General features: G+C 38.4%; 1 pseudogene across 1 annotated transcript; it reads left to right on the forward strand.

Annotated features, from left to right (window-relative positions):
• Positions 1–574: 574 nt before the first annotated feature.
• Positions 575–1,588, forward strand: LOC308645666 (centromere protein N-like; annotated as a pseudogene). The gene has a single exon. The product of its transcript is annotated as a centromere protein N-like (transcript).
• The last annotated feature ends 11,068 nt before the right edge of the window (positions 1,589–12,656 follow it).

Genomic DNA, 12,656 nt, shown 5'->3' on the forward strand with positions numbered 1-12,656 from the left:
ATACTTAACAATTATATATGCCCCAAACATGGAGCAGCTATGTTCATCAAACAAACTCTTCTCAAGTTCAAGAATCAAATAAACCACAACACAATATTTTTTGGTGACTTTAACACACCTCTTTTATCACTAGATAGATCTTCCAGACAAAAGCTGTACAAAGAAACTATAGAACTAAATAATATAAGCAATAACTTAGACTTAACTGACATATATAGAATATTCCAACCTTCAACAAGAGAATATACTTTTTTTTTAGCAGCACATGGATCCTTCTGTAAAATAGACCATATATGATACCACAAAGCAACTCTTAGATAATATAAAAAAGTATAGGTACTACCTTGCATTCTATCAGATTATAATGGAATAAAATTAGAAATCAATGATAAAATAAGAAATAAAGTGGGTGGGTTTGAAGGCGCCTCGGCGGCCACCACTGCTGAAACGACTGCTGGAGATGTGGGTCACCTCCATGAGATGAAAAGGTCTCTTCCAGACACTCCATGATGTCCTGTGCTGTCCCAGGCCCAGAGCAACGTGCCAAGCCCATGGAATGAAACTTGCCAAAGAGATGGATGAGACTTTTGCTGAATTTATCAGGAGGACCATCTTGAAAATCCCTATGAATGAAATGATGTCAATCTTAAAATCCTGGGATTTTTTTTATCTGAAAACCAGCTTCAGACCATAAACTTCCAGCAGAGAAAGAAACATCTGGTTCAGGACTTGGTTCTGCTGTGTGAAGAGAAGTGTGTGAGTGTAAATGATGCAGCCCTTTTAGACATCATTTATACTCAAGTACATCAACACCAAAAAGTTTGGGATGTTTTTCAGATGAGTAAAGAACCAGATGAAGATGTTGAACTTTTTGACATGGAACAATTCAAACGTTCATTTAAAAAAATTCTTCAGAGAGCATTAAAAAATGTGACAGCTTCAGAGATGCTGAGGAGAATGCAGTCTGGATCCGAATTGCCTGGGGAACACAATGTACAAAGCCGAACCAATACAAACCTACATATGTGCTGCATTACCACCAGACTCCCTATGCCTTTACCTCCTCCTCACTGAAGAGCATTATGCCCCTTCTGGATCAGGCACTGACAGTTGCTATCAAACACCATCAGATTGTGAAAATGGATCTAAGAAGCCAACACCTGGACTCTCTCAAGGCTATTGTTTTTAAACAGTATAATCAGACCTTTGAAAATCACAACTCTACAACACCTCTACAGGAAAGATGCCTGGGACTAGATGTAAATATGAATTCAAGGATCATTCATGAAAACAGGGTAGAAAAAGAGAGAGTCCAAAGAATAACTCAAGAATCTTTTGGAGACTATCCTCAACCACAACTAGAATTTGCACAATATAAGTTTGAAATGAAGTTCAAAAGTGACTTAAATGGGGGCATCTTGGCTGAGAGGAAAGAACCCCTCTGGTGCCTAATAAAATTCTCTAGCCCACATCTTTTGGAAGCATTGAAATCCTTAGCACCAGCTGGAATTGCAGATGCACCACTTTCTCCACTGCTCACTTGCATACCAGCAAGGGAACAAATTATTTTAAAATCAGAGACAAATAAGCTATATATGGTTTTATAGCTTACAAACCCAGGGGCTCCTTGGTGATGGTGTACAAGCATTCCAGTTAATGGTTAGATGGACAGCCTCTGGCTATAAGCTACTTTAGAAATTAATCCTTAGTATTGAAAATGTAGAAGTGTTCATATAATTTTGGGACTGATTCTTTCCTCCTTGCGCCCCCTCTCCCACTTTTCCTGCCAGTTGTGGGCATTTGAGAGGTCACAGGATATGTATTGGGCTCTGGATTGACCTTAAGCACAGAATGCTTTGAAGCCAAGCATATGGCACTATGGTTGATCCTGTTGGCCTCATATATAGTGCCCTTTTCCTCACTCCTGCCTCTATTCGATCCTAGGGAGGACTAGTTCCAATTGTTGCTTTCTAGGGATCTTCTGTTAAGCCTTGATCACTTGAAAGAAACTATATTGAACTCAAAACTTAGAAGAATCATAAAATTAGTCCAGAGAATAGAATTGGGTCCACTAAGTTATTACTGGAGGAAGTTACATATCCAATGACTCACTTTTATAAAATAATTGTTTCATTGTAAATATGATACTTTTCATAATGCATTTTATCATACATGTAACATCCAAACTGACCATTACAATACTGATTTGTAAATAAAGATACTGAAAAACTGATAAATAAAAAAAAGAAATAAAATCCACTCCATCATCAGGAGACTAAATAGTATGCTACTGAATGAACACGGATTACAGAAAACATCAAGGAGGAGATTAAAAAGCTTTTAGAGGTGAATGAGAACACAGATACAACATATCTAAATCTCTGGGACACTATGAAAGCAGCTCTAAGAGAAAAGTTCATTGCATGGAGTTCATTCCTTAAAAGATGAAAAAGTCAACAAATAAATGACTTAAAACTACAACTCCAAAGCCCTAGAAAAAGAAGAACAAATCAACACCAAAAGCAACAGAAGACAGGAAATAATTAAAATTAGAGGTAAAAATCAATGAAATTGAAACAAAAGAAACAATTGAAAAAATTGACAGAACAAAAATTTGGTTCTTTGAAATAAATAAATAAAATTGACAAACCCTTAGCCATGCTAATAAAGAGAAGGAGAGAGAAAACTCAAATCTCTAATATACATGATGAAAAAAGAAATATCACAACAAACACTGCAGAAATACAAATGATAATCAGAAATTATTTTGAAAACCTGTACTCCAATAAAATAGAAAATATCAAAAGCCCTGACAAATTTCTAGAGACATATAATTTGCCCAAATTGAATCAGGATGATAAAAGAATTTAAACAGATCAATTTCAAGTGATGAAATAGCAGACACTGTCAAAAGTCTACCAATCAAGAAAAGCCCAGGACCAGATGGATACACAGCTATGTTCTACAAGACCTTTAAAGAAGAAATAATACTAATACTCTCTAATTTATTTCAGGAAATAGAAAAAGAGGCAGCACTTCCAAACTCATTCTCTGAGGCCAATATCACTCTGATTCCAAAAACCAGGCAAAGACAAATTAAAAAAAAACAAGAAAGAAAGAAAACTTCAGACCAACATCTCTAATGAACATAGATGCAAAAATTCTCAATAAGATTCTGGCAAATCAAATACAAAAACATATCAAAAAGATTGTGCACTATGATCAAGTGGGATTTATCCCAGGGATGCAAGGTTGGTTCAACATACGGAAATCAATAAATGTAATTCATCACATCAATAGGCTTAAAGATTCTGCAATCTGTATTTGGGGTAAAAATGGGAGTTCATAACCCACTTGAATCTAATGTATGAAATATGATATGTCAAGAACTATGTAATGTTTTGAACAACCAAGAAAAAAAAGAAAAAAAAGAATCATATAATTATCTCAATAGATGCAGAAAAAGCATTTGACAAAATACAGAACCACTTTGTGTTCAAAACACTAGAAAAATTTGGGATAACAGGAACATATCTCAACATCATAACAGCTATCTATGCTAAGCCCAAGGCCAACATCATTCTTTTTTTTTCTTTTTTTTATTGGTTGTTCACAACATTACAAAGCTCTTGACATATCATATTTCATACATTAGATTGCAACATCATTCTAAATAGAGAAATGTTGAAGGCATTCCCTCCAAAACCTGGAACAAGACAGGGATGTCCTCTTTCTCCACTTCTATTTAACATAGTTCTTGAAACACTGGACAGAACAATTAGATAGATGAAAAAAATTAAAGGGATACACATAGGAAAAGAAGAACTTAAATTGGCACTATTTGCTGATGATATGATTCTATACCTGAAAGACCTAAAAGTTCCACCAGAAAACTCCTAGAACTAGTAAATGAATTCAGCAAGGTAGCAGGATATAAAATCAACACCCATAAATCAAAGGCATTTCTGTATATCAGTGACAAATCCTCAGGGAAATGAGGAAAACTACTCCATTCTCAATAGCCAAAACAAACAAACAAACAAACAAACAAAAAACCAAAAAACTCAACAACAACAAAAAACTTGAGAATCAACTTAATGAAAGAGGTAAAATATCTATATAATGAAAATTACAGAACCCTAAAGAAAGAAATCAAAGAAGACCTTAGAAGATGGAAAGATCTACTTTGCTCTTGGATAGGCAGAATTAATATTATCAAAATGACCATACTTCCAAAAGCACTATATAGATTTAATGCAATTGCAATCAAAATCCCAATGACATTTCTCATAGAAATAGAAAAAAGCATTCATGGAATTCATCTGGAAAAATAAAAGACCCAGAATACCTAAAGCAGGAAGAGTGAAGCAGGTGGCATCACTATACCAGACCTTAAACTATACTACAGAGCAATAGTAACAAAACAGCATGGTATTGGAACCAAAACAGATTGGTAGACCAATGGTACAGAATAGAGGACACAGAGACTAACCCACAAAACTACAATTATCTTACATTAGACAAAGGTGTCAAGAACATGCATTGGAGAAAAGATAGCCTCTTCAACAAATGGTGCTGGGAAAACTGGAAATCCATATGAAACAAAAAGAGATTAAATTCCTGTCTCTCCCCATGCACAAAAGTCAACTCAAAATGGATCAAGGACTTAGGAATGCAACCAGAGAACCTGCATCTAATAGAAGAAAAAGTAGGCCCTAATCTTCATCATGTGGGATTAGGCCCCAACTTCCTTAATAAAACTCCTGTGTCTCAAGAATTAAAATCAGGAATCAATAAATGGGATGGACTCAAACTAAAAAGCTTCTTCTTAGCAAAACAAATAATCTATGAGGTTAATAGAAAACCTACATCTTGGGAGCAAATCTTTACCCCTCATACATCAGATACAGCACTAATCACTTGGGTATATAAAGAACTCAAAAAGGTAAACATCAAAAAATAAAAACAAACAAACAAAAAAACCCCCCAAGTAACCCAGTCAATAAATGGGCCAAGAACCTGAAGAGACACTTCTCAGAAGAGGATATACAATTAATCAAAAAATACATGAAAAAATGTTCATCATCACTAGCAATTAGAGAAATGAAAAATTAAATCACTGAAAGATTTCATCTTATTCCAATCAGAATGGCAGCTATTATACATACAAACAACAATTAGTGTTGGCAAGGATGTGGGGAAAAAGATACACTCACACACTGCTGGTGGGACTGCAAATTGGACACAGCCACATCAATGTTTAAGCAGCACAATTCTCTATAGATAAACTGTGGAACCAACCTAGATGCCCTTTAACAGATGAATGGTTAAATTTAAATGGCATATATACACAATGGAATATTACTCATCAATAAAAAAATAAAATCATGGCATTTGATGGTAAATGAATGGAGTTAGAGAAGATAATGCTAAGTAAAGTTAGCCAATCCCAAAAAACCAAATGCTGAATGTTTTCTTTGATGTAAGGAGGCTGATCATAGTGAGATGGGGAGAGGCAGCATGGGAGGAACAGACAGACTCTAGATAGGGCAGAGGGGTTGGAGGAGAAGAGAGGGGGCATGGAGTAATTAATGATGGTGAAATGTGATGATCATTACTATCCAAAGTACATGTATGAAGACATGAATTGGTGTGAATATTCTATGTATACAACCAGAGATATGAAAAATTGTGTTCTATATATGTAATAAGAATTGTAATGCATTCTGCTGTCATATATATCTATATCTATATCTATATCTAGATAAACACACACACACACACACACACCATTAGGATAGCTCAGGTGAGGATAAAGACATGATTTTAGCCACTCTCTTGAGATTTATAAATGGTCATTTTTATCCCCTGGATGTTCTTTCTCCATGGGGTACCATTTTGTTCATCTCCTCTTTCTGTGAGGGGAAAGGGTAGGGAGGTTGGTGGTGGGGCTGAATATAAATATACACATTTCACAGTCCTCTGTTCTATTCACTTTTAACACTTGGGTTGAGTTAGTGATCCTGGAGGGAGAAAAACCTCAATCTCTCAAGGCTCCTTTTTATTTCTGGGCCTCGGAATTGTAGCAATCTCTCACATACTTATTGGTGATTCATGTTTCTTTACTGTGAATTCCCTTCATAATTGTTCATCTATTGAGTTGAAGACAGGGATTCTTGGAGACTAGTGCAATGCAAGGTGGGGGAGAGCTTGGTATGCTGAAGCCATGTCTGTTGGAATTTGGTAATAGAAGTGGCACACCTAATTGTATCCTGTGCTGTGGAAGTAAGATTTTCTGTGCAGGTTCATGCTCTGCACATAGTCTTGATGAGTGGTGTTTAATAAGCTTTTACACTGATGTGACTAAAAGACTTGATGAGAACAATTTTGGAGGAGGAAGAGTTTATGTGGGGACTCAGAAGTGTCAATCCATAAAGGGTGAGGCCAGCTCCATTCCTCAGGGCTTGAGGTGAGGAAGAACTTCATGGTGGAAGAGTATAGTGGAGGGGAGCAGCTCACATGATGATCAGGAAATAGCAAGAGACTAAGCTCAGTTCACCAAATATATACTCAAATATATATTTGGCTACTCCTAGTGACCCTTCTCTTCTAGCCACACCCTACCTGCTTTCAGTTACTACTTGGTTAATCCCATCAGGGGATTGATTTACTAATTGGTTAAGCCTCAACCATTTCACCTCTAAGCCTTCCTGCATTGTCTCACACATGAGCTTTTGAGGGACACCTTACATTCAAACCATAACAAATGATCATGATGGTGATGGTCAGGGAGTAATTGATGGCTGTGGGGGCTGCATCCTCTTGAGTAGATACTTTTCTATGTCCCTCCTGCCCTGAGAGTCTGTACTTCCTTGTTGCTGACTTTGACTTTGGCCCTGGAACTTGCATTGGCCATGAGATGAGGCAGAAGTAACCAAAGAATTTAGGAGAAAAGTGAAACAAAGCTAATTAAGCTCAGTGGCATTAGCAATAGAATAGTTATATTTAGCAAGTGAGATTTCCCTTAGTTTGAAGTGCTATCTCCACAAATGCAAAGGGAATATCAGGTGACACTTTATTTGCACAGGGTCACATTAATGGGGGTGGCTCCATTAATGCTCTTTTCAACCCTGGGGCCATTTATTTTCCCATTTTACAGATGAGGGAAATGAACATCACTGACAAAGCAAAGACTTATCATAGTTAAGAAAAAACTTCATAAAAATACCAGGAATGCAATCTACACTGTAGAATTTTTTAGCTATTCATCTGTAAACATTTCTTGAACTATTGTGACCTAAATGCCAAGATAGAGTTGGGAAGTAAGTGGTTAAAAAAAGTAAGGATTTCACTTTATTTAAATAAGTGGGAAATCCCTATGGGGAAGACGGTCATTAGTGAAGAATTGCAGATAGTTTAAGGAACAAAAGATGTTAAAAGGATCAACAAGGAACTTACTAGTGTTTATCTTCTTCTTTTTTCAATGTAGGTAGGGGGTTGAAGCCAGGGAAAGCTGTCCTAGTGATGGGCCTTTAAACTTCGGACTTGAGGGATGAGGAAAAAGTGGGTGAGGAGATTCCTTGGCATAGGGAACAATAATAGGTGCAAGACAAAGGGTGAGGCTCCTGTCAGGAATCTGAAAGTCATTACAACTCTTTGTCCCAAAATTTTCCTTGCCTTGAGCACCTGAAGCAGTGGGAAATGGCAGTTAAATAGCTTCTAGGGCTCTAATATGGAAAACTCATAGACTTCAGTCCTGCCCAGGACTCTCATCTTTCTCACAATACATGAATTGAAAACTTTTTCTGAGCTTGTCTTTTCCTTTTTTATTTCCTCTTACCCAGTGTTTCACTCATTTTTATGTTGCAGAGTGTTGTCAAATAACATCATAAGCTGGGAATTAGAAGAACCATAAGATAGGAATATCATGAGGGACCATCAGGAATGACTTCTGTTGACTGCTGATGTGTAGATGCTGCACATGTTTATTGAATGCCTACTGGGTGCCAGGTATTCAGTAGAGCAATTTTTCAAAATTACTATGTATACATTTCCAGGAGCTGCCCTGGATGCAGACATTTAAGTCCCGATGCCTTGGGGTACTGACCAATTATTTAGTCTGGCATGATAGTGCCAGGTTGCAGTAACTTGGGCATTACCCCAGCACAGATAACAAGGCGTGGCTCCGGATGTAGGTGTCACTCATGGGGGTTGAGTTACACTCACCTTTTTCTTTGTAATCCTACCCCTTTTTGGGATACAATGTTCCATGGAACTTCCCCTTGTGCGTTCCCTATATAAGAATAAAAATTTCTGGGCTGGGGATGTGGCTCAAGAGGTAACACGCTCGCCTAGCATGCGCAGGGCATTGGGTTCGATCCTCAGCACCACATAAAAATAAAATAAAAGATGTTGTGTCCACCAAAAACTAAAAAATAAATATTAAAAAAATTAAAAATAAAGAATTCTGGTGGCTCTCTCTCTTTTTCCATGGACACTTAAGGTGACAAAGCCATCTCTGGAATATTGAAAAGGTACTTCTGTGTGTTTGCGTGCTTTCTTTGTCATTTTCTTAAGTTATTAGAATAGTCAGATTTTGTGAACCCAGCATTAGGTCACCAGCTAGGATAGATGGCAACACACATTAAGTCCACCCTTGGATTCAGGGTAGCTGTGTCAATGATAGTTTCACTTCTCAGTATTGAATTACATGCACATCCCCTTTCTTTATTTTCCCAAGGGAGATTTAGTGAGCCTCGAGATCAGTTCCCATTTTCTTAAGGGAAAAGAATTAGAAGCATTAGAAATATCTGGAGTCTTCTCTGAGGGCAGGAGGGCCAGAACCGCTTAAATGTTAATCCATTAGCTGTGTGCCAGACACCAACGACAGACTGAAAGTAGGGTCTACTGGGCCAGGTGCTTCGCTGTTTCCATTTTACTTCTCAATATGCAGTGGTGGGTGAAATATGGAACTTTCATGGAAATCACTTCTGTGAAAGAAGATACTGAAACTAAATGTGTTTATAATGTTGTTTTTTTCACTTGTGGGAAGAGAAAACCCTGCCCATAATATCCCAAGTGAGAAAAGGTAACAAGAATGTCATAGCACCCACAGATTCTAATTCCTGCCCTGTAATAAACATGTCCTAATAGGTCATCTGCAGGTAGCAAATTCTCCTGTCAGCTCCCCTCAATTGTAATTTCTACAGGGTGGTTTGTGTTGAAATAGAACAATTGTAGCCATTCCTAATCAAAGTGTAAAAGAGAAAAAATGTCCTATTTTGATGTTCTGTTACACTTGCGTCAAGAACTTAAGTCTGCAGAGAGGGTATTTTTAATACTTTAGAATAATAACTTTAAACCACAAAAAGGATAGGTATTGAGTTTGAGAAGCCATTTCATTGCAAAGGTGAAAGAAAAATCAGATGAATTCCCTTTTTGTCAAAACAAAGTAGGAAGTGGATTAGGCTGATGACTCACTTTCTTTACAGTGAGTCCTAAAGTTGGGGGTATCCATGGATTCAGTCCTGACTCTCTTCCACCTACATCTGTTTACTCTCTCAGTTATTTCACCCATCCCATATTATCCAGTACCAAGCATATGCTGTAGATTCACAATTTTCTACCTCCTCCATGAACATTTCCTGAACTCCAGATACCTTCACAAACTCCAGATCCAAATATTCCATTGTTTATAAAATATCCTCTACTAATATGTCTAGGATGATCTTGATTAAGTAAGCATGACAGAACCCAACCCCAAACTTCCCTTCTCTCTCCCCGCCTCTTCTAGTCTTCTTCATTCCAGATAATAGCAATGCCACACTACCATTTGCACAGGGATCAACCCACAATACTTTTTCTCCCCGTCTACATTGCCAATGTTGCTGCTTAATATTCCATGTCTATTCAGAATTTGGTCACTTGTCCCATTCTGATCCCTAATTTCTAAATCCTAACCACCATCATCTCACCTGGGATGATTGCAGAAATTCTTTCAGAGGTACCCTTCCTCTTCCCGTAACTCTCCACATTTATGCTGGAAATAGCAACCAATGGTTCTTCTAAATGGGAAAATAGACTAGTAAGTACACTTTTGTACTCCTAACCTGCCTCAAGCTCTTGCCTCACCTGGAGAAAGCTGAACTCCTCAAGACTCTACTCCAACACTGCCTCACCTCTCACTTTGCTTTGCTTCAGTCATCTTCCTATTATTCTTCCAACAAGGCCAAAACTGTTCCTACTTTAATTTTTCTTCAATCTGTAGTTTTAAATACACTCAAGGCTCCCTCTGCCCACTTTGATATTTTCAAGTGGGACTTCTTTCACTAAATTATTTTTTTCTACAACATTCTTCTTCCTGACGCTCCTCAAAAAGAAAAGAAGGTTATATGTACAGTTGCTGCAACAGTAGGAATGATTCTTCAAGAATTGAGGCAGGTGTTGTTGACTTTTGCTGGTTTACTTCAGAGGTTTGACTTAAAGAATATAAGCAGAGAGAAAATACACACAATTGTCCTTCTTATGCCAGTTCAATTCATCTTTGCTTTCCAGACTCCCTCTCTAATTCATCTTCACTTTCTCATACTGTCATGGGAGAAGAGATGTCTCCAAAAAGGGACTAAAGTATTCCCTGAAAGAAGGGGGAACTTGACTCAGAGCCAGAGGGATTCTTGACAGAATGTGACAGAGATGAATTTCAACATGCACCAGTCAGAAACAGAGATAGATGTTTATTAACACATTCAAGGGGAAAATAGGGGAAGGGGTGATCTCAAGAGAGAGAGGCCTTTTGCAGTAAAGTAAGGAGTACACATCCAAGGGAGTACACATTCAACAGCAATTCTTGGGGACTCATTTCTACTGTTTCAGCAACTGTACAATAACTTCCCTTTCTTTTTCTCCCTTGCAGGCTATCTCTAGAGGGAGAGACAGCAATCTGTTGGTGTGGTGTGGTTGCTGGGTGTTGGAATAGAGGTGAAACTAGATCAGAGCTGAAGCCAGAATTAAAGACAAGCAGTCAGTGTAGATAGGCAATCAGGGGTCAGATAGAGAAAAGGAGAAAATGGTTTGGGTCTGGGAAGTTGGAAACCACCACCCCTGGGAGATGGAAATGTTAATATCCCCAGAGCCTGGCCTACACTACCCCTCCCAATGGGTTGTTAATGAAGCCACTCCTAAGCTGACAGGTGCTGTTTATGTACCCTGGGCCTCTTTCCTCCTTGGATCACTCCACCTTGGCCCCTCCAATCCACCTATTTCCCACCTTTTGGCCACCCCACTGGCATCTCCCAGTCACAAATTCAGGATGGGGGGAAATGAACGAGAAAAGAGAGAATGCAAACGAACAAAGAAAACTTTAAATGTATAAAAGGGATGGGACTTCCTCATCCCACGGATTCTGCCTTAGGGTCCTCATCTTCCTCCCAGGGGGAAATCTATTTTACTCTCCTTTAAATAAAGCTTCTTACTTTCTATCCAATACTTGCCTCTGCATGCTTCTCTGGTATTATACTTCAACATTCAGTCAATCAGAACTCGTCAAGGTAACCAGCAATATCAGAGCTACACAATTTCATGCCAGTTTCCCCTGCACTTGCTTATTGCCCTCAGGTACCTTTTTCAGACAAGGGCATGGGTCAAAGGTGTTGGCCAAGGGCATGGGCTGCTTCATTCAGAAGTTGCAATTGTCCTGGGTGCTTTCTGCATTTCAATGGTTCATGAGGGTTTCCATGGAGACTCAATATCTCTCCCTTTATTCCCAAGTTCCTACTTGATACAACCTGCCCCTCACTGTGTCCTGTTCACCAGAATCTTAATAAATCCTTTGCTGGAAAGTCCCCAGATATAAAAACCATGACCTACATATGTGATATACAGACCATTTCTATAATTCTTTCTCAAGTTCCTCCTTGTCTTGCTACATTTTCCCACCACAAACTTTTTACTATTTCTTTAATCAAATTCCCATATTTATATATCTTCCCTTATTTTAATGAGAAGGTTATTGAGAAGATGTATAATTATTGATTGTTACAAACCCTTTTGTCTGAGCCAAAAATACAAATGTGAACTACTTTATAATATGTTGAGATTAAGAGAAAGCAAATAGAATCTGTTAGTTGTGGAGCAGGCTGAACAAATGTTAGCTGCAGGATGGGCTGAACACTTGGCCCTCACTGTCACCCATCTGGTTTCTTATCACTTGTTTGCCTCAAGTCTGAACACTCAACCCCGCTCAAGGCTGAACCCTGGACCCCCACCTGTCTGGTGCAAGGGATACCCACATCTAGCCCCTTCCCAGTCTTCCTGAGGGCAGAAGATGACACCCTTAGCAACTACTGTATGATCCAATCACTGTATGCCAACAAGGCAGCTTGCAGACCCAAAGACCCCATTAGATTTTGGCTATAAAAATTCTTTCTTGCTGGGCCTCCCTCTCTTACTCTCTCTTTCTTCTCTCTCTCACACTTTCTCACCCCTCTCCCCTCTTTCTCTCCCACCCTTCCTCTCACTTTTCTCTCTCTCTTTCTTCTCTCTTTCCCTTCTCTCTCTCTCTCTCTCTCTCTCTCTCTCTCTCTCTCTCTCTCTCTCTCTCTCTCTTTCTCTTCCTTCCCTGTTAATCATAAATAATTGCAATAAAGATCTCTTGGTCA

Source organism: Spermophilus citellus (genome assembly GCF_964194105.1).
Source record: "Spermophilus citellus genome assembly, chromosome: 1".
NCBI classification, from domain to species: Eukaryota; Metazoa; Chordata; class Mammalia; order Rodentia; family Sciuridae; genus Spermophilus; species Spermophilus citellus.